Source organism: Danio rerio, chromosome 23 (genome assembly GCF_049306965.1).
Source record: "Danio rerio strain Tuebingen ecotype United States chromosome 23, GRCz12tu, whole genome shotgun sequence".
NCBI lineage: Eukaryota > Metazoa > Chordata > Actinopteri > Cypriniformes > Danionidae > Danio > Danio rerio.
This window is the reverse complement of record NC_133198.1, coordinates 41,100,770-41,119,965: the sequence shown is the minus strand read 5'-3', so window position 1 is coordinate 41,119,965 and position 19,196 is coordinate 41,100,770. Positions and strand designations below refer to the sequence as shown.

General features: G+C 35.2%; 1 protein-coding gene across 3 annotated transcripts in view; it reads right to left on the bottom strand.

The window, feature by feature from the left end:
• Positions 1–19,196, bottom strand: part of LOC101883438 (uncharacterized) — a 121,806-nt gene that overhangs the window by 62,994 nt on the left and 39,616 nt on the right. The window lies entirely within an intron of this gene.

The window sequence follows — 19,196 nt, the reverse complement described above, 5'->3', positions numbered from 1 at the left end:
GTTTTAAAACCAAGAGTACAGACATTTTTCATCTTCTGAAAAGATTCGAAAATGTCTCCAAATCTTAACAGAAGCAATTGCAAATCTGTTCTGAGAACTAATTTTCGTTTTTAAAATCAAAATTGTTTTTATTTTGTTTAGCATTTCTCACTTTGCCTTCTTTAGAATTTCCTAGTTATGAAGTGAAGGTAAAACAAAAAATACACACCAATCAGTTGTGTGTATAATTGGCCTCTTGGCTATAACAGATCTAATTAAGGCTGTCAGTGAAAATCAACTAGACGTCTAGATATTAAATACACTGATTAGACTTTACATGTGCAGTCATTCAACTGTGCACTGCAAAAAAATGCTTGTCTTGCATAAAATTTATTGCCTTGTTTCTAGTCCAAATATCAAAATAACTTTTAAATCAAGAAGCAATTTCTAAACAAGCACAAACTTTTAAACTTTTATTTAACATATTAATTATATATTTTATACATAAAGTTAAAATTAAGAAAGTTTTTCCATAAACAAACAAAACAATCTGCCACTGGGGTAAGCAAAAATGTCAAAAGCAGGGGTGCCTAAACTTTTTCTTATAAACAGCCAAAAAACAAACTTGATTGAGGCTAGTGGACCGAAGGTAAATATAGTTACCATGGGTAATTTCCTAATTTATTTAGTAAATATTTAAAAATAACTTGAAACATTGCTAAATATCAACTAATAAAGTACATATATATATATATATATATATATATATATATATATATATATATATATATATATATATATATATATATATATATATATATATTTATATATATATATATATATATATATATATATATATATAAACATATATATATATATATATATTATATATATATATATATATATATATATATATATATATATATATATATATATATATATATATAAACATATATATGCACTTTATTAGTTAATATATATAGCAATGTTTCAAGTTATTTTTAAATATTTACTAAATAAATAAAAAAAAAAAATATATATATATATATATATATATATATATATATTTTTTTTTTTTACATTGAACTTATTACAGTAAAAGCAAAAACAAACAAGCTCATTTATAATCAAATGAAGTTCCACTAGTTTTTGTCTTGACTTGCTCACCGATGTCTTCTGCTTAGTCCAGTGACAGTGTTTACATTTTATAAAATCTGACAATGTCTAATTAAAACCATTAATTCCAGTTTGCTGTAGCTCATTAATAAAACAAATAAAAAAGGTCACATCAAATCAGAAATGAAGATCTCTGATGAAGGCATTTTACCCTCTTTACCCTCTTCACCTGCTTAGCCCATTGGCAGATTATTCTGCTTGAGTTTGAGTTTGCTTAAACTCATTTTAGTATATAATTTCTTAAAACATGACAATATTTTGCTTGTCTAGAAAATGCTTCTTGATTTAAGTATTAAGTATAAGATATTGTGACTAGAAACGAGAACAAAACTCCAATTAAGAAAAGTATTTGTTGCACTGTGTATTAGTTTAGATTTGGACTATTCTCAGAAGTCTATTCCCACTGATTCACTGATTGTTTTAGCCAAGAAGTCTATGTTTAGATGTCCATTAGACTTCTTTTAAACACAAAATAAATGCTGACTGTAGACCAGGAGTGCCCAAACTTTTTCACATAAAGGGCCAAAAAACACATATCATTATGAGCCATGGGCCGAATGTAAATATGCAACTATATTACATTAAAGTTGCTATGGGTAGTTTCCTAATTTAATTCATAATATTTAAAAATGAAAAAAAAAATCTAATCGTATTATTGGAGTATAACTTTTAAAATGATAACTTATTGCAATAACAACATAATAGGGGAGTTTAATGCTGTCTTTGACCTGATTTGCTCACCAAAGTCTTTGCATTGTCCTCTATCCATCAGGTATGTGCATTTTTAACTTAAATCTGATTAATTTACAATATTTAAATGAAACATTTAACTTTAATTAGTTTTTAACAATAAAGCAAATAAAAGATTACAATAGATTTGAAAGGACAATCTCTAAACAATCCCCATCAACCTCCCTCTCTTCTCAGAAGGGATAGTGGGATCAAATCAAAGGTTACTAGTTTGTTCTAGACACTCTGAACAAATCTAATAATGACCATTCAGACGACTAAATTACAAAAACAATCCTTCCGAGCTATGATCTCCTAATCATTTTGTTTATTTTTCCATTTGAGGGGATGGTAAAGTTTAACCAAAACTATACAACTTACAAACGAAAACCCAATTCACCTGAGACAAGTTGAAATGCGCAATCCCATAAATCCTCCATCACTATTTTTCAGAGCAACTTTAAGCTGTGTCTGCTACAGTGCGTCTGTGGAATAAATATATGGAATAATGAAGGCATTACATCTCTAACCTTCACTATGCAATGCAATGCTATGCTTCAGATACATAAACAATGCATTTCATAATACAGATATAGTAGATGTGCATGCGATGGGCATGCCACAACCGAAGAGCTCAATCACCCGACAATTCTCTATCCTTTTTCATGCAGTCGGGGGAGTTTTCTGCCTGAGTTATTACAATATTCATCTGAGGAGGCATTATCATTTTGCCGAGCTCTGTAGCCCTTTGCCCCTTCGTGTTAGGCTGGCTGAGAGATAAATTGCCTGGGGGTTGCTCTGGGCCCTGATTGCCTACCGCCGCAACTTGTCAGAGACACAGGGATGAGGAAGAGGACACTTGGAAGGGAAGAGAAAGCTGACGCACAGGCTAGTAGGGTGCCATGCATTTTTCATACGCCTCCCTAATTGAGGCACCTGTGTTAGAAACTCACAGCTGTTTGCTGCTGCTGCTGTCTTCATTGTTCAGATTTACAGATTCAGATTCACTCGCTTTTGAAATCCGATCTCTTTTCTTTTTGAGCTGACGAGGCCTTGGTTTACTTCTTTGTGAAGGGCTTAGGTGAAAATTAAAAATAAAATGTGAAGTTTGTCGAACATGCTTTCATGGAAAAACTCTTAATGACTTTTTAAGTGCATTTTAGATAGTCCAAGAGACACAAACATTTAGCTTTTATCTCTACAACCCTAAATCAGAAAAAGTCGGGACAGTATGGAAAATGCAACTAACAAGAAAGTAGTGATTTTTAAACTTATTTTGACTTTTTAAACGTACTTTGATTCCATTGCAGACAATAAAAAAAACATTATTTAATGTGCTCCTCATGATTTTTATGATTATTTTTTTCAAAATAAACACATATTCAAATTTTTGTTCTTGCGCACATTTTAAAAAACAGTTGGAACAGTATAGAGCTGAAGATCTTTGCCTGAACCCAATGGGACCCTACGGGTTCGGGTAGGTTCGGGTTTAATTTCTGGCTGGGCTTGGCTTGCACAGTAAACGAACAGTCATGTGATGCATTTCGATTAGCGCGAGAAAGTAATTAAATCATTTGTTACAACATTAAATTCCCTCCCTGCAAAGGTGAAACAAAAGATGACGGAGAAGTCAAAAAGAGAGAATTTTGACTGCGGTCAAGCCAGCCACCAGTTCAGAAAGAACCGGTCATTCTAGCCGCAAAGGTATTTCGACGGTGGCTCATACACTGCGTACAACAGCACAGCAAGCTGACAGGGAAGGTGACGAGGCCACTCGCTACATTGAAACTGCTGTCATGGAAAATTAAATGAATGTTCTTGGTTGGTAAAAGATGAACTAACAATCCTACCAAAAAGTCCAGGTCAGAACTGTGCATCTCGGCCTGTAGCAGCAGCAGTGAAAGGGTGTTCAGTGCTACAGGACGCACCATCCTGAGTGCAGGACTGCGCTAAAGCCATTTACAGTGGATTCAATGTTCCTCCACAAAAAACACCTAGCCTAATCTTGGTGAGTACATTTTTTAATTATAAATAAATATTAATTAAGCCACAAAATCATAATGTAGACACAGTATATAGGCTTATGTTGGCATTAGGCTTTTCTTTTAATATTCAGCTTCACTGTTGCCTTAATTATAGATTGTGAAGAGAAGTGCCGAAACAAATCGCGCAGAGCCTTTATCTTAATTTTGTTATTGCCAAATACCAGTCATAATTTTGAATTTATTTTAATTTAATTTATTAGGAAAGACTTATTTTTTATTGGTTTGTTGGCCAAATTAAAGGCTAAGTGTAGCCTATGTACCCAGGCTTATTTAGAGTGCTGAGATGTTAAGACGTTACAGAGGACTTATTTAATTTCTTTGTTCTAACTTCCAAGAGGCCTTTAGTCTATGTTTGTTACTAATAAATTATGTTAAAACATATAAATGACTCATTCTTGAAAAAAGGCAATAGAGCTGTGTGCCTGTGCACATTTGAATAATGTCGGGCTATAAATGGGTTCGGGCTTATAAAGCTGTCAATCAAAATGTAGCTGTCGGGCTCGGGCCGAATTCCGATTACAGCTCTAGAACAGTAAAGCATTTACTACTTTGCAATGTTGCCATTCCTTTGCACAACACTTAATGGACATTTAGGGACTGAAGACACCAAGTGATGAAGTGTTTCAGGTGTAATTTTGTCCCATTCTTCCTGTAAACAAGTCTTAAGGTGGGCAACAGATTCACTCCCTTTTGAAATATGATATTTTTACTGGGTGAGCTGACTTGGTGAGCTGATCAGATTCACTCCCTTTTGAAATCTGATCTTTTTACTTGGTGAGCTGACGGTGCCTTGGTTTATTTCTTTGTGAACTGCTTAGGTGAAATTTTTTTAAAAAGTGCAGTTTGCCAAACATGTTTTCAAGGAAAAGTCAACTTTGAATGAAGTTTTAAGTGCATTTTAGACAGTACAAGACACACAAAAAAATTATAAGAATATGGATTTAGATTTACTTTGTTTTGAAATCAAATCTTTTTTTCTTCATAGGCAGACGAGGCCTTGGTTTACTGATCTGTGAAGCTCTGAAAAAAAAAATGTTATTGAAATTCTTTGAAAATGCTTCTAGAAAGTGCTTTGGTAGAAAAAAACTAAAACTTGAACTTCATAAAAAATGCTTTCAGAGAAAATGCTTTAAATGCATTTTAGCAGAGTCCCTTTAAGGCAAGTCATTTCACTCGGCAGCCATCTTTGAAACGCCTCTCGGGCATGCAAGTGAAGAGAAGTTCCTATCTCTCTGAATGGGGAAACATCAATTTCTCTGTGTGTAAGCTTACTGTTAAACTTCATAGCTGGATTCATTAACAAAATGTAACCACTATATCTAACATCATGTTTGTAAACTCAAACAGAAAACTCAAGTTTTTTAGGTTGCCCAAGCTAATGCACACTCGAAGGTAACAAATTCATCACATCAACCTCCTTTATGGCTGTTCCTGAAGGATACCATTGGACATCATCCTGTCAACCAAACTACCCATGTAGCAAAGAAAACTGGCGCTTGGCATAAAGCTGGCACAGCAGGCATTCATCCGGCACTGGCATACAGCATGCACTGGGTTTGACAGAGGTGGAACCGTCTTTAAGGCGGCACACAAGACTTGGGCCAGAAGTCAAATGTAGTATTTGGCCCAGATGTTAAATGTTGATATGTGGGTCACGCAAGTTTGGCCTATCATGACCACAATTTAAAATCCATTTAAAGTATTTTTGAGTAAAGAAAAAATTCAACCAATCCAGTTGCTTCGAGTAGAAGCACACCCATAGTGTGCTTAAAGCACAAGGCTTTATGAGTTTATCAATTTGATTGCAGTGATGACACAACAACATAACTATATATGTAAATAGTCCAGTTCAGGCCCATGGATTATTGCCTTGGCTGAGACTTGGCCTAGATATTGTCCATGTTTGGCCTTTGTCTGGAAGCCAGACTTGATCCAGTCATGTACCATAATTCATTGCGGTATGTGGGCCAAGCAAAAGCTGATTGTCTGGGCCAGAGAAATATTGCTATGTAACTTCCCAGGTAGGAAAAGATTCTGGCCCAGATTTGGCATAAAGCTAGATCAGCAGGCATTCATTCGGCACTGGCATACAGCATTTGGGCCAAACATGGCCAGGGTTTAACAGAAGTGGCACTGTCTTTAAGGTGGCACATAAGGCTTGGGCCAGTTGTCAGGTGTAGCATTTGGCCCAAGTGTTAAAAATTTATATGTGGGCCACATAAGTTTGGCCTATCTTGACACACATTTTAAATACATTTTAATTATTTTTGAGTTTAGAAAAAATTCTACCAATCCAGTCGCTTCGAGAAAAAGCATGCCCTTAGCACAATGAGTATGTGGCCCAACTGTTAAAAATTGATATTCGGGCCACATAAGTTTGGCCTATCGTGACCAACATTCATTCATTCATTCATTTTCTTGTCGGCTTAGTCCCTTTATCAATCCGGGGTCGCCACAGCGGAATGAACCGCCAACTTATCCAGCAAGTTTTTACGCAGCGGATGCCCTTCCAGCCGCAACCCATCTCTGGGAAACATCCACACACACACTCATACACTACAAACAATTTAACTTACCGGATTCACCTGTACCGCATGTCTTTGGACTGTGTTGGAAACCAGAGCACCCGGAGGAAACCCACGCAAAGGCAAACTCCACTACCTACTGCGCCACTGCCTCGCCCTCTTGATCAACAATTTAAATACATTTAAATTATTTTTGAGTAAAGAAAAGAATTTAACCACTTCGGTTGCTGTGAGAAAAAGCACACCCATAGTGTGCCTAAAGCACAATGCTTCATGGGTTTAACAATTTCATTGCAGTCGTGACAAACCAACATATCTGGCCCAGTTTAGGCCCATGGGTTATTGCCTTGGCTGAGACTTGGCCCAGATATTGTCCACGTTTGGCCCTTGTCAGGAAGCCAGACTTGGTCCAGTCATGTACCGTAATTAACTGCAGCATGTGGGCCAAGCAAAAGCTGGTTGTGTGGGCCAGAGCTGGGCCAGAGAAATATTGCTATGTGGGTACTGTAACATACCAGGTAGCAAAGAATTCTGGCCCAGTTTTGGCATAAAGCTAGCACAGCAGGCATTCATTCGGCACTGTGGGAAACATGGCCGGGGTTTGCCAGAAGTGGCACCATCTTTAAGGCGAATCTTGGGCCAGATGTCAGATGTAGTATTTGGCCCATATTTAAAATACATTTTAATTATTTTTGAGTATAGAAAAAAATAAATAAATTTGACCAACCCGATCGCTTCGAGAAAAAGCATGCCCATAGCATGCCTAAAGCACAATGTTTCATGCAGGGTTGATTCATTTCATTGCAGTGATCACACACCAACATATCTGGCCCAGTTCATGTCCAGTTATGGGTTATTAACTTGGTTGAGACTTGGCTCAGGTACAGTAGGGTCTATATTTGGCCCTTGTCTGGAAGCCAGACTTGGTCCAGTCATGTTCTGTAATTCACTGCGACACGTGGGCCAAGCAAAAGCTAATTATGTGGGCCAGAGCTGGGCCAGAGAAATATTGCTTTATGGCAGAGGTCACCAATCCTGGACCTGTAGGGCTGGTGTCCCTGCAGAGTTTAGCTCCATCTTGCCTCAACACGCCTGCCTGGATGTTTCAAGTATACCTTGTAAGACCTTGATTAGCTTGTTCAGGTGTGTTTGATTAGGGTTGGAGATAAAATCTGCAGGACACCGGCCCTCCAGGAACAAGTTTGGTGACCACTGCTTTATGGGCACTGTAGCAATCAATGACTTAAATGTTACACAATGTCATCCTCTAAAAAAAAAAAGAGTGTCTGTTCTTGCTGGACTTCCTCCTGCTGGCAAGTCTTCTTCCAAATTATCATTATTCAGATTTACAGATTCAGATTTGCTTGCTTTTGAAATCCCATCTCTTTTCTTCCTGAGCAGACGAGGCCTTGATTTAGGTCTCTGTGAATTGCTTGAATAAAAAACTAAAAAGTGAAATTCGTAAAAATAAATAGCTTTCTTGAAACGTCTCTGAATGAGGTTTCAAGCGACGGGAACTTGTGCTTGTTTTATTGTTGGAATCCAACATCCGAGCACAATGGCCTCAATGTGTTTGTATCATTTCTAGGGATGCTTGAAATATTAATACAGTAGGAGAGATCACAAAAACCTACTTTTAATATTTAAAAAATCAAGTAAAAAGTGAAGAGCAACAAAAAAACAAGCAAAATTACGCACAAATAAACAAGCTCAAAGTGTACGCTTCCTCTGAAGAGCTTAAGAGAACATCAACACGCTTATTATCCACAACAGAGCTTGGTTTCTGGGAAACATGCATCACAAAGAGTTGTTTTCAACAGAACACTTGAAGCCAAGTGTGATGAATCAACATATTTTATGCTTGAGCATCACTCGGAGGGCACAGGATTGTTGCAGTAACTTTTTGTTTTGCTGCAATTTCTCAGCAGCGCTCCTGTCAGGTTGATGCAACACTGCCACCTAGTTGTAGCTTTCAGAGATGTGTTCTCTGATGTGTTCAGATCAATGAGGTTCAGATTCATCTGGCTGAGATATTTTCTGGGGTGGTTTTTGAGTGTTTGTTCTGTCTAGCCTTGATATTTTCAAAGGCAAATCCTGTAAGCAGGAGGGTTAAAATAAAATGCACTACTGTAGTTTCCTTTTTAAAAAATGTAGTTTAAGTAAAACTTATAATTTCAGTGATCAATATCAGGTATTTGATTATGTATACACTATTATAGTAATTTTTATCTGCTTTTATTCAATATATCTTAATTATATATGTTAACTAAATATATTTTATTTAAAATATATTTTTTTTAAATGTATATTATTTTTAGGTTTTATTTTTAATTTAATTTCAATTCAATTTAAATTGTCAAATAAGCTTTTTAATATATTTTTAAAAATATAATTTCATTTGAATTTAAGAATTTAATTGACATTTTTATTAGATTATGTTTGTTCTGTTATTTATTTCACTTAATTTTGTTAGTATAGCTTTAGATTTAGCAATTAAAATGATTTTTAATTTCAGTTAGGTAAGGAAATTTACAATTCTATTTTTGTTTATTTATTTTTATAATTTTTTATGTAATTTGAATTGAATAATTTAATTGACACTTTTATTTAACTTTTACCTTTATATTTAGCAACTAAAACTGGTTTTGATTTCAGCCGGATGCTAAGGCAATTTCTAATTTTATTTAATAGTTTTGTATTTCACACTAAAGTATTTGATTGTATTTTATTTCTATCAACAATTCATTTCAAAAACTGAATCTGTAGTATTTTATCTTTAACTAGACAGTAAAGTTCGTCAAGACAAACTTTGAGGCTGGCTTGACAAAGCCTGTTGGTAATAGTTTATTTAGTTTAAAAACAGTTTGAAAAAGTATAAGTAGCATGTTATTAGCATGATTCTAGCATGCATTAGCATGATTCTAGCATAGATTAGCATGTTATTAGCATGATTCTAGCATGCATTAGCATGATTGTAGCATAGATTAGCATGTTATTAGCATGAGTGTAGTATAAATTAGCATTTTATTAGCATGATTCTAGTATAAATTACCATGTTATTAGCATGCTTCTAGCATGAATTAGCATGTTACTAGCATGATTCTAGAATAAATTAGCATGTCACTAGCATGATTCTAGTATGAATTAGCATGCTGCTAGCATGATTCTAGTATGAATTAGCATGTTACTAGCATGATTCTAGCATGAATTAGCATGTTACTAGTATGATTCTAGCATGAATTAGCATGTTACTAGCATGATTCTAGCATGCATTAGCATGTTACTAGCATGATTCTAGCATGAATTAGCCTGTTATTATCATGATTCTAGAATGAATTAGCAGGTTATTAGCATGATTCTACCATGAATTAGCATGATTCTAGTATGAATTAGCATGTTACTAGAATGATTCTAGCATGAGCTAGCATGTTACTCGCATGATTCTAGCATGAATTAGCATGTTATTAGCATGATTATAGTATGAATTAGCATGTTACTAGCATGATTCTAGCGTGAATGGGCATGTTATTAGCATGATTCTAGCATGCATTAGCATGTTACTAGCATGATTCTAGTATGAATTAGCATGTTATTAGCATGATTCTAGTATGAAGTAGCATGTTACTAGCATGATTCAAGTATGAATTAGCATGTCACATAGCATGCTTAGGCGGTTGCTAGGGTGTCCTGAGTGGTTGCTAGGTGGTTGCTAAGATGTTGCTAGGCGGTTGCTAGGGTGTTGCTAGGTGGTTGCTATGGTGTTCTGAGTGGTTGCTAGGTGGTTGCTAAGGCATTGCTAGGCGGTTGCTAGGGTGTTCTGAGTGGTTGCTAGGTTGTTGCTAGGGTGCTCTGATTGGTTGCTAGGTGGTTGCTAAGATCTTGCTAGGCGGTTGCCAGGGTGTTCTGTGTGGTTGCTAAGATGTTGTTAGGTGGTTGCTAGGGTGTTCTGAGTGGTTGCTAAGGTGTTGCTAGGCGGTTGCTAGGGTGTTCTAAGTGGTTGCTAGGTTGTTGCTAAGGTTTTGCTAGGGTGTTCTGAGTGGTTGCTAGGTGGTTGCTAAGGTGTTGCTAGGTGGTTGCTAAGGAGTCCTAAGTGGTTGCTAGGCGGTTGCTAAGGTGTTGCTAGGTGGTTGCTAGGGGGTTCTGAGTGATTGCTAAGGTGTTGCTAGACGGTTGCTAAGGTGGCCCAAGTGGTTGCTAAGGTGTTGTTAGGTGGTTGCTAAGGTGTCCTAAGTGGTTGCTAGGTGGTTGCTAAGGCGTTGCTAGGCGGTTGCTAGGGTGTCCTGAGTGGTTGCTAGGTGGTTGCTAAGGTGTTGCTAGGTGGTTGCTAGGGTGTCCTGAGCGGTTGCTAGGTGGTTGCTAAGGCATTGCTAGGTAGTTGCTAGGGTGTTCTGAGTGGTTGCTAGGTGGTTGCTAAGGTGTTGCTAGGCGGTTGCTAAGATGTCCCAAGTAGTTGCTAGGTGGTTGCCAAGGTGTTGCTAGGTGGTTGCTAGGGTATTCTGAGTGGCTGCTAAGGCGTTGCTAGGCGGTTGCTAGGGTGTCCTGAGTGGTCGCTAGGCCCTTACTAAGGCATTACTAGGCCGTTGCTAGGTGGTTGCTAGGCGGTTGCTAGGGTAATTTGGGTGGTTGCTAGGCAGTTGCTAGGGTACCCTGGTTGGTTACTAGGCAAGCCTTACATACATGCTTGATAAAACATTTATACTTAGTAAGCATTTCTAGCAAGTTACAGTACTTGGCTAGTCAATATTAGCATGTAGCTAATCACTGCTAGCATGTGTAGCATATAGGAAGTTCCGTATGCTAGCATGAGTCAAACGAGCCAATCTCCAAGTCTCTACGATGTTCTGATGCTGAGATATAGCTGTTGATGAATGGTTGCTAGGGTACTCTGTTTTGTTGCTATGGGCGAGGTTACAGAGTGAACTTGAATGTGGTTGGCTGTCTAAGTAAAATGAACCAACCCCCATGTCTCTATGACACTGCTATGCAAAGATATGCATCTTGGCCTATTTTAATGGAAGTCTATGGAATCAATTTGGGGGCGTGGCTTGTGAGCTTCATTATCATATTGAGATGCTCATTGGTTGTCTGAGTCAGATGAGCCATCCCCCAAGTCAATAGGACACTGCTAAGCAAAGATATGCATGTAGGCCAGTTATTAACATGAGTCTAGTATGAATTAGCATGTTACTAGCATGATTCTTGTACAAATTAGCATGTCATTAGCATGTTTCCAGTATGAGTTAGCATGTCATTAGCATGATTAGCATATGAGTAGCATGTTGCTAGCATGATTGCCATGTCATTAGCATGTTAGAATTATAAGCATTTGATAGCACGCCTAATTACATTCTATAGGACAGTTGCTAGGGTGCAGTATGTGGTAGTTAGGGGTGTGGCTAGAAAGTTAAAAGGCCATCAGTGATTGGCTGCTGGCTAGACTGAGTTAAATGAGCTCAGCCATTAGTCTCTATGACAGTCTGATGCAGAGTTATGAGCTCACAAAGTTTGATCCCATGTTAAGTCAATGAGAGTTTTTTGTAATGGAAGTCTACGGGACAGTTGCTAGGGTGCAGTATGTGGTAGTTAGGGGTGTGGCTAGAAAGTTAAAAGCTCATCAGTTATTGGCAGTTTGGTAGTCTGAGTTAAATGAGCTCAGCCATTAGTCTGTATGACAGTCTGATGTAGAGTTATGAGCTCACAAAGTTTGATCCAATGTTAAGTCAATGGTAGTTAGGGGAGTGGCTAGAAAGTTAAAAGCTCATCAGTTATTGGCAGTTTGGTAGTCGGAGTTAAATGAGCTCAGCCATTAGTCTCTATGACAGTCTGATGCAGAGTTATGAGCTCATAAAGTTTGATCCCATGTTAAGTCAATGAGAGTCTTTTGAATAGAAGTCTATGGGACAGTTACTAGGGTCCAAAAGTGGTTGCTAGGGCGTGGCTAGAAAGTTTAAAGGTGATCAGTCATTGGCAGTTTGATAGTCTGAGTTAAATGAGCCCAGTTAGAAGTCTGTGTGACAGTCTGACGCAGAGTTATGAGCTCACAAAGTTTGATCCAATGTTAAGCCTATGGGATTTTTCCGACAGTCCAGGGACGTTTTTCGGAAAACCGAAAGTCGGATCAGTCTGAGGAGATATAGCAACACGAGTCAGAATAGTTTGGAGGTCTGGAGCAAGTTTGGTGGTAATAGTTCAAAAGCTCTAGGAGGAGATAGAGTTAGAAATTTAGTCTCAGAAGATTAATAAAAAAAAAAATAATAACTAGATTCTTAAAGTTTGAGAACAAACTTTGAGGCTGGCTTGTGAAAGCCTGACAGTAATAGTTTATTTAAACAGTTTTAAAAAGTATGAAAAGATAGATAGATAGATAGATAGATAGATAGATAGATAGATAGATAGATAGATAGATAGATAGATAGATAGATAGATAGATAGATAGATAGATGTTGTTAGCATGATTCTAGCATGAATTAGCATAATGTTAGCATGATTCTAGCATGAATTAGCATGTTGTTAGCATGATTCTAGCATGAATTAGCATGTTGTTAGCATGATTCTAGCATGATTTAGCATGTTATTAGTATGATTCTTGCATGATTTAGCATGTTGTTAGCATGATTCTAGGATGAATTAGCATGTTACTAGCATGATTCTAGCATGAATTAGCATGTTGTTAACATAATTCTAGCATGAATTAGCATGTTACTAGCATGATTCTAGTATGAATTAGCATGTTACTAGCATGATTCTAGCATGAATTAGCATGTTACTAGCATGATTCTAGCATGAATTAGCATGTACCTAGCATGATTTTAACATGAATTAGCATGTTACTAGCATGATTTTAGCATGAATTAGCACGATTCTAGCATAAATTAGCATATTGTTAGCATGATTCTAGCATGAATTAGCATGTTACTAGCATGATTTTAGCATGAATTAGCATGTTGTTAGCATGATTCTAGCATGAATTAGTATGTTACTAGCATGATTCTAGCATGAATTAGCATGTGACTAGCATGATTCTAGCATGAATTAGCATGATGTTAGCATGATTCTAGAATGAATTAGCATGTGACTAGCATGATTCTAGCATGAATTAGCATGTTGTTAGCATGATTCCAACATGAATTAGCATGTTACCAGCATGATACTAGCATGAATTAGCATGTTGTTAGCATGATTCTAACATGAATTAGCATGCTACTAGCATGATTCTAGCACGAATTAGCATGTTGTTAGCATGATTCTAACATGAATTAGCATGTTACTAGCATGATTGTAGCATGAATTAGCATGTTGTTAGCATGATTCTAGCATGAATTAGCATGTGACTAGCATGAATCTAGCATGAATTAGCATATTGTTAGCATGATGGATAGATAGATAGATAGATAGATAGATAGATAGATAGATAGATAGATAGATAGATAGATAGATACATAGATAGATAGATAGAGATAGATAGATAGATAGATAGATAGATAGATAGATAGATAGATAGTTAGAGATAGATAGATAGATAGATAGATAGATAGATAGATAGATAGATAGATAGATAGATAGATAGATAGATAGATAGATAGATAGATAGATAGATAGATAGATAGATAGATAGATAGATAGATAGATACATAGATAGATAGATAGAGATAGATAGATAGATAGATAGATAGATAGATAGATAGATAGATAGTTAGAGATAGATAGATAGATAGATAGATAGATAGATAGATAGATAGATAGATAGATAGATAGATAGATAGATAGATAGATAGATAGATGGTGTGCGAGCCTGATTCAAACAAGCCAACCCCCACCTCTCTACGATGTTCTGATGCTGAGATAAAGCTGCTGTTATATCGTTGCTAGGTTAGTCTGTTTTGTTGCTATGGAGTTGATTGACAGCTTAGACTGATGGTGTATCAAAGCTTCTTGACAGTATGAACAGTTAAAAACAACCCCCATGTCTCTATCACACTGCAGCATGACAATATCAGTCTGAACCTCTTTAATGGCAGTCTATGGGACAGTTGCTAGGGTGCAGTATCTGGTTGTTAGGGTGTGGCTAGAAAGTTAAAAGGCAATCAGTGATTGGCTGCTGGCTAGACTGAGTTAAATGAGCTCAGCCATTAGTCTGTAGGACAGTTTGATGCAGAGTTATGAGCTCACAAAGTTTGATCCCATTTAAAGTCAATGAGAGTCTTTTGCAATGGAAGTCTATGGGACGGTTTCTAGGGTCCAAAAGTGGTTGCTAGGGCGTGGCCAGAAAGTTTAAAGGTGATCAGTCATTGGCAGTTTGATAGTCTGAGTTAAATGAGCCCAGTTAGAAGTCTGTGTGACATTCTGATGCGGAGTTATTAGGTCACAAAGTTTGATCCAATGTTACATCTATGGGATTTTTTCGACGGTCCCGGGACGTTTTTCGGAAAACCGAAAGTCGGATCAGTCGGAAAGGATATAGCAACTCGAGTCAGAATAGTTCGGAGGTCTGACCCGAGTTTGATGGTCATAGCTTGAAAGGCCTAGGACGAGATAGAGTTTAATTTTTAGTCTCAGAAGAAGAATAATAATAAAAACTAGAACCTAAAGTTCGTTGACGAACTTTGATGTTGGCTTGAGAAAGCCAACGTGACTGCGCCGGGGACTCAAAGGCAGTTGGCAGGAAGCACAGCGGCAGTGGTTGTGTGGTTGCTAGGCGGTTGCTAAGGTGTTGCTAAGGCATTTCTAGGTAGTTGCTAGGGTGTTCTGAGTGGTTCCTAGGCCATTGCTAGGGTCCACTGGACTGTTAATCGGCAGGCCTCATTTACAAGTTTGATCAAATCGAGAGAGAGAGAGAGAGAGAGAGAGAGAGAGAGGGCTGATTTGTATATATATATATATATATATATATATATATATACTTACTTTATTTTCACTGTTTGTAAATAATTGTTCTTAAACATTTTTGCTTTAAAACATTATAATACAGAGAGAAATTGATGCAGCAACAGCAGAGCATTTTAAGGGCATATAAAAATTCTTCATACATTGTATGTATATATATATATGTATATATATATATATATATATATATATATATATATATATATATATATATATATATATATATATATATATATATATATATATAGTTTATGCAGTGCATCACGAAAAGTAATTAAAACTTGATACTTAAATTATCTAAGAGAAATATATTAGTATGTGCTTCTATTCTAATGTGTTACCCTACGTGAATCAATTGCATCTCAGGTTCAAGCTGCAATTAGTGCATGTAAAACTGAATGTCTTAAAGCCGATTTTGATGGGGGTGTTTTTGGTTATTGACAGTTATAAATTGATTAAAATGAATGGGTAACAATATTTTTTGGTTAAGTCCTATTCTTGTTTGCAAAGGTTGTTGAGGTCATTTTGCAGCACATCACAAAGACAAAAGATGGCACCATCTTATGAACATGTGAATAGGCATGTTATAGTTGGGTGCTTAAAGTTCATTAAAAGCTGTAAACTGCTGATACATTTCCAACACACTTGAGCGTTTCAGACCTTACATTATTAATTGCTTCACAAACAGCTCGTTGTTTATTGTTACTGGCTATCATCATCATCATCATTAAACATTTTCCACACGGGTAGATTAACAGTGTTTAGTAACTTGCAACTATCTGATTGGTTTCATGAACTTGTTTGTACATGAACATGTATTGTTTTGTCTTTCATCTGACTTGAAGTAAATCAAAAGCATCTGTAATCGTACAGTGATGTCTAGGTTTTAAATAGAATGTTTGGGCTTCAGCTCAAGGAGGTATAATGTTTATTTCGTGTCTTTTTTCTGGATTGTTGTCATTAATGTTTACATTGATTCTAGTGAAGATAAAAAAAATTATACACTTTTGTATGTTTGTTTCTTTGACAGTCCACAACAAGATCCTTAAGTAAGATCAAACAAGCTCGGCACAGAAGAGGTCAGTATATGTATGTCATGTCATGAAAATTATGAGGGTTACTCTTGATCACTACTAATTACCTGTATATCTTTTAATCACAGATGCAGTGATGATAAATGTCCATACTAATAAAAAGGCATTACTAGGTGGCTACAACTTCCTCCCTCCATCCCTGTCAGGAGCAAGGAAGGAAGAAGAGAAAGCCAATGTGGCAAATGTCTAAATCACAATTTTGTAACACCATTTTTTTAACAACATTTTATATATATATATATATATATATATATATATATATATATATATATATATATATATATATATATATATATATATATATATATATATAAAATAATATATAAAATTTGACTTTAACTAATATATATATATTAGTTAATGTCAAAATTATTAGCCCCCCTGAATAGCCCGTCTGTTTATTTTTCTCCCAATTTCTGTTTAACGGGGAGACGATTTTTTTCAGCACATTTCTAATGATAATAGTTTTATTAACTCATCTCTAATAACTGATTTATTTGATCTTTGCCATGATGACAGTAAATCATATTAGACTAGATATTTATAAAGACACGTATACAGTTTAAAGTGTCATTTAAATTAATAGGTTAATTAGGTTAACTAGGCAGGTTAGGGTAATGAGGCAAGTTATTGCATATTGATAGTTTGTTCTGTAGACTATCTGAAAAAAAATGCTTAAAGAGGCTAATAATATTGACCTTAAAATGGTGTTTAAAAAATTAAAAACTGCGATCATTCTAGCAGGAAAAAAACACAAATAAGACTTTCTCTAGAAGAAAAAAAATATATTATCAGACATACTGTGAAAATTTATTTGATCTGTTAAATATAATTTGGGAAATATTTAATAAAGGAAAAAAATTTTTAAGGGGGGGCTAATAATTATATATTTCAACATATATATGTTGATATATGTGTGTGTGTGTGTGTGTGTGTGTGTGTGTGTGTGTGTGTGTGTGTGTGTGTGTGTGTGTGTATATTTATATATGATGACAATATGCCAAATCTTTAAACGTTTTCATTTTGTAATTGTGGTAATAGTATTGACAGTTTACAGTTTAAACATTTAAATAAAATACTTTTGATCGCACAATGATACATGATGGAAAATACACTGACTAATTCTAACATATTATTTTTGGTAATATGGTCTTTAAAAAATTATGAACACATTTTATAAATATCCTAACATGTAACAATGTAACGTAACATTTTTTAAAAGCTGAAAAAAGGATGGCTTTGGTCACTAAAAGTACCTGCAACTATAGAATTACACATATAGTTCATGGAGAGCAACATATTTTTCTGGAGTTCTCTTGCAAAACTTGGCAAACATCACTTAAGCAAGCAAACACTGAGATAAATATAATGTGCAGTACAAACTGTGCAGTAAATAGTTAAAGTACAGTAATAGTTTTAAAATAACAGTTAGTTTGCTCTTATTAAAATGACATAGAAAATTTGAAAAGATGAAAACATTAATTTTAAAATGCTATAAATTATTGCCTTTATATAATAATATATAATAATAATATATAATAATTGTTGTCTTTATATATAGACACACACACACACACACACACACACACATATATATATATATATATATATATATATATATATATATACATATATATATATATATATATATATATATACATACATATATATATATATATATATATATATATATATATATATATATATATATATATATATATATATATATATATATATATATATATCTGACTTTACGGTCAGTTTCTTGTGATCAAATGTGAACCATGCTCACTGTGCCTGAGCTTAATTCAGAGCATTCACGCTTCACAAACGATCCGGGAATGAGCGATAGTGTGAGTTTGCTTTAAGTTATTGTCATCAATAGGCTGTCATATCAAAAGAAAGACACAATAGGTGTTGATTGTGGTCAGACATGCTATCTGTAATGAGGGAGAAAGGAGAGCAGAGACAATGAAAGTGTGAAAGTGTGGGGACAGGGCATGAGAGGGCATATTGTTAGCTTATGATTAAGTACAACAGACACAATATTACAAGGATGTGTGTTTAAGAAAAGTGTAGTATTGTTATAAAGAGTAAATACAAAACCGATAATGTATATTTGTTAAAAAAGTAATGTGAAAATGTAATCTGTGAAAAAAGTCCAGTAAAATGCATAAATGTACATCAAACTGGTAAAATGAAAGAGAACGTCTACATGTTTGATAAGAATTTCAACTACTTTGTTTTAAATGCAATCATATAGTGAGGTAGGTTTTTTGTTCATCATAGTATTGAAGTGCTTGATTATAAATGTATTTAATAGGAGACGACAACTGAAAAAAATCTAGAATTTTAATTGTGTGCTTGTGGTAGTAAAACAGGATATTGTAAAGAAGTGGTTCTCAAACTTTTGATTAAGTAGTGTGGTGGCTCAGTAAAAACATGTCTCTCCAAGTACCATCATAAAGCTACAGTATTAAAATACAGCAGCGAAGCAGGCCTAATTAAGCAGTTATAGCTCAGCACAGTTCAAAAACAAGGCAGATTAATTCCTATTATTATGAATATTGACTATTGTCAGCCACTATAATATCATTATAAATTTTTTAACATTAACACTGCACTGTGTCTAGAGGTAAAAAATAAGTAGTTGTGTAAAATGTGGTTTTAAAAGTTAATTAAAATGACACTGTTCTTATAAAGTAAAAAAACTTCTGTACTTTAATGTAAAGAATCATCATAAAGTAGCCTATTCATCAAAATCT